Genomic DNA, 4,593 nt, shown 5'->3' on the forward strand with positions numbered 1-4,593 from the left:
TGCCCAGGAGAACCAGAGGGGGCAATGCGGTCCACCTCTGCCCTGCCGAAGAGGCCCCACATTGACTCCACCACCTCGGGGTGAAGCCGCCATTCCCCCGGTGGAGGCTTCCGTCGGGAGAGGAAGTCTGCCACCCGATTCTGGGCCCCCGGCAAATAGACTGCCCGTAGGCTGGCCAGACAGGGAGAAGCCCAAGTCCACAGGCTCTGGGATACCCGGAGAAGCCGTGCTGACCTGGTGCCCCCCTGGTGGTTCACCTGCGAAACCGTGGCCATGTTGTCCGACCGGACCAGGACATGCCGGCCTATCAAATGGGGCAGAAAGCTGGCTAGTGCCAGCTGCACAGCCCGGAGTTCCAGCACATTGATGTGTTGTGCCACGTCCCGGCCAGACCACCGTCCCTGCGCAGTCCTGCCCTGCCACACTGCGCCCCATCCCGAGAGGCAGGCGTCGGTTGTCACCAACTCCCGGCGCGCCGGGATTGCGCCCATGGGCACGCCTGCCTCCAGATACACTCTCTTTCTCCATGGAGCCAGAGAGACAAGACACTGCAGGGTCACCTTGACCCTCCTCTGCCTGTGCCACTTGGCATCTAGGTGCAGGCTGTTCAGCCACATTTGGAGTGGGCGCAGGGACAGTAAGCCCAGAGGCACCACAGCTGAAGCAGCTGCCAGCTTGCCCAGAAGCTGAAGAAAATGAATAAAAAGCAGCCTCCTGCCGGCTCTGAAGAGGGGAAGGAGGCGGAGGATGTCGTTCACCCGTCGAGGTGAAAGGTAGGCCTTCATGGCGACCGAGTCCAAGACCAACCGCAGATAGGTAACCCGTTGGGAAGGGTCCAGGCAACTCTTTGATAGGTTCACCGTCAAGCCCAGCCGGGCGACGTGCGACAGCAGGCGGGCCGTGTCCTGGGCCACCTGGGACCTGGAGGGCGCACAGACCAGCCAGTCGTCCAGATACGGCAGGACCTTCATGCCCTGCGTCTGCAGGGGTGCGAGGGCTGCCGCCACACCCCTGGTGAAAACCCTCGGGGAGAGGGAAAGCCCGAAGGGAAGTACCCTGAATTGGTAATGCCTGCCCCGATAGGCAAACCTCAGGAACCGTCTGTGGTGTGCCGCAACCGGCACATGAAAATAGGCGTCCTTTAGGTCTATGGTCGTGAACCACTCCCCCCTGGCAACTACCCTCAGGGTGTCCGCCAAGGTGAGCATGTGAAATGGTAAAATTTTTAAAAACGTGTTCAGGCCCCTTAGGTCTAGAATGGGCCTGAATCCGCCGTCTTTCTTGGTTACCAGAAAGTACGCTGAGTAGAACCCCCTGGGTTGTAACTGAGGGTCCACTGGCTCGATCGCACCCTTGGCCAGGAGGGCGGATAGCTCCTGGGCCAGAGCTGCGGCCTTCGTCGGGTCGTGGACGACTGTCATCCTGACCCGGCCGAAGGCCTGGGGCCGGCGTCGGAACTGTAATTTGTACCCCCGGGTTAAGGTGGAAACCACCCAGGGGTCTATAGTACAGGCAGCCCAGTAGCTGATCTGCTGCTTGGAAAAACAGCCGACGACCGGCCCCGTGGTCCTAGCGCCTGGCCCCCCGGCCACTGTTGGCTCTGGAGGGGTACCGGTGAGGCTCCGCGGCCCGAGGCTTCCCGGGCGATGGGCGGGCGGGGGCGCGAAAGCTATCAGCGGGCTGCTGGGCGGGCCGCCGAGACCTGCGTAGGCCCTCATCTCTCGCTGGGTAAGAGCGTGGTGGCTGGTAGCGGCCCCGGGGGGCAGCCGGGGGGGCTCTAGGCCTCCCAGGAGCGGACACACTCCTGTGAAGACCCGACAAGTGCAGGTTGGTTTGCCTAGCTTGGGCAGCTCGCTCCAGCGTCTCCAGGGCAGCTGACCCAAACAGCTCCCCCGGTACCACTGGCACGGCTCTAAGGGCCGTCCTGCACGCCTCCGTCAGGGGCGACTGAGCCAACCAAACCTGGCGGCGAGTCTGGACCAGGGTGGACATAACACGCCCCAATTCCCTGGACATGAGGGCAAAGGCCTGTAGGGACGCGTCGCTCAGGTCCTGCGTAGACGGCTCAACTGCAGCTTGTTGCAGTGAGGTCGAGAGCGCCAGCATTAGGTGGGAGAGGGAGTTGCCAATCCGCCCCATACGTGCTGCTGCGTCATAGGCCTTTGAAAGCAGGTCGTCTGTGACCCTGCACTGGGGCCGAGGACACCTGGCATCCGACCGCAAGGCCTGATCGGGGGTTAAAATGAGGGAGGCAATGGCGGGCTCAACGGGTGGCATGCGACCCAAACCATACTGCGCTGGATCTCGCATGGCAGCCAAGGCCCGAGCACTGGAAGAAGGACGGGGGAGAGCCTTGGCATCCTTCCAGCAGAGGTCTAGCTCCTTTAAATACTCCTCCGAAGGAGGGACAGAGAAAGGGGCTGTGGCAGGGCTGCGCCTGAAAAAGGCGCTAGGCTGAGCCAAATCTGCCTGAGGAGCATCGAGCCCCAGGCGAGCCAGGGCCGTACGGATGACAGCCCCGATGGGGTTACCCTCTGTGCTGTGCCCAGAGCTCTGAGCAGAGGAGCGGGAGGCCTCCCCAAAAGCGTTTGAGGCTTCCTCCCCCGTGACACCCTCACTGAAGAGGTTGGCTGATGCCGCCAGCGACAGGACATCGTCCGTCCCCGGCACATCCCCCAAGGAAGGGTCAGGCCGGCTATCAGCCACAGCGCCACCTGCCCCAGGTTGCAGGGTCAGGAGGAGTTCCTGTATCCTCTCCATGTCGGACGACAAGCGATCCACCTTGGATGCTAGCTTGTCCCTAGCCCTTTTCCTGGGGGGGGGGCCTGCTCTACCCCGACGCCAAGAACGGACGGGCTGAGCCGGAGGAAGTGGCGCCATTGATGGATGGTCAAAAGCTGTTGGTTGTTCCACCGCTGCGAGCCTAGCCAGCCTGAGTGCCAAGGGCATGGAGCCGCAGTTCATACAGGCCCTCTCTGTAAGGCCCTCCCTCAAATGCTCGAAGCCGAGGCAAGAGGGGCAGCGATCATGGCCATCGTCAGGCTCAAGGAGGGCCACACAGGCGCCACACACATGAGCCATCAGCAGAACACTGGGAGAGGGAGCACTGCCTTCACCAGTAAACTACTAATTCAAGAAAAACCACAAAAAGTATTACCGGGAGAGGACGCGAGAGCGCAGTCTTCACCAGCAAGTGACTGAAAATAATTACGCACTCACATATACAGCAGTGTTCCCGGGAGAGGACGCGAGAGCGCTGCCTTCACCGGCAAGTGACTGAAAAGAAACACAAGTGTTACAGGGAGAGGGCGCGAGAGCGCTGCCTTCACCGGTAAGTGACTGAAAAGAAAACCCCAACAGTGTTACAGGGAGAGGGCGCGAGAGCGCTGCCTTCACCGGTAAGTGACCGAAAGAAATACGCAACAGTGTTACAGGGAGAGGGCGCGAGAACGCTGCCTTCACCGGTAAGTGACTGACTGGAAAAACTTTTACCAAATAAATTTGGTAACCCAGAACACAGCCGAGCTGTTTCTATAAGGGAGCTATCAGTAGCGAAATTAATCCCAGTAGTGAAAATAATCCCAGCAGTGTTGCCGGGAGAGGACGCGAGAGCGCTGCCTTCACCGGTAAGTGACTGAACGATTATATATATATTCTTCTAACAGAAGTGTCACTAAACAAAAACTTGGAAGCTTCTACTCAAGGGAAGCCTTTCAGCGCTATACAGACAAACAGCCCCTGGAGGACGAGTTCACCCGTTGCTCCGACCCTTGGTCGCGAGGCTGCACACAGTCTGGAGCGCGATCCTTTTCAAAAAGCGAATACGCTATCCGCAAGCGGTACAACTACATGCGTCTTTGCGAGAAGATGAAAGGAACAGATCCTCTGTCGACACCGGGCTATATAGCCAATCCGGTGTCTCGAGGGTCACATGTGACCTTGTTGGTATAGGTACTCGAACTGCGCATGCGCGAGACGGATAAATCCAGTGCTTAATGCACCGCCTCTGGCGGTCAGTAAGGATGAAATAGAACTGCTTCTTGTAGCATTTATCACACATAGAAAAAACTTTTGTAAACAAGAACATTTAATTGTTCAACAAGTAACTTTAAAATTAGAAATATATATAACAATAATAAATAGCATAAATTAATAAATAGCAATAAATATAAATATATACAATAATAACAATAATAAATAGGAATAATAAATTAATAAATATAAATAACAATAATAAATAGAAATAATAAATAGCATAAATTAATAAATAACAATAAATATAAATAAGCAGATAGTTCTATTATAAAACAATAATAAATAGCATAAAATAATAAATAGCAATAAATAGAAATATATACAACAATAATAAATAGGAATAATAAATAGCATACAAAAAACATAGGAACAACAAAAATCAATAATTATAATTTGTTGACCATCCTCTCAAAGAGATCAAGAAAGCGATCTCTCTTGGCCTCACTCTCTTCATGGCGCCTCTGCTCCTGAAGGGCCTCCTCAGCCAGGAGTTCTGAAACTGTTTTGGACCTCCTTCGCATGATTGATGTGGTAGGTTGTACTGGGGTGCTGGCTGCT

Source organism: Gadus morhua, chromosome 15 (genome assembly GCF_902167405.1).
Source record: "Gadus morhua chromosome 15, gadMor3.0, whole genome shotgun sequence".
Lineage (NCBI taxonomy): Eukaryota > Metazoa > Chordata > Actinopteri > Gadiformes > Gadidae > Gadus > Gadus morhua.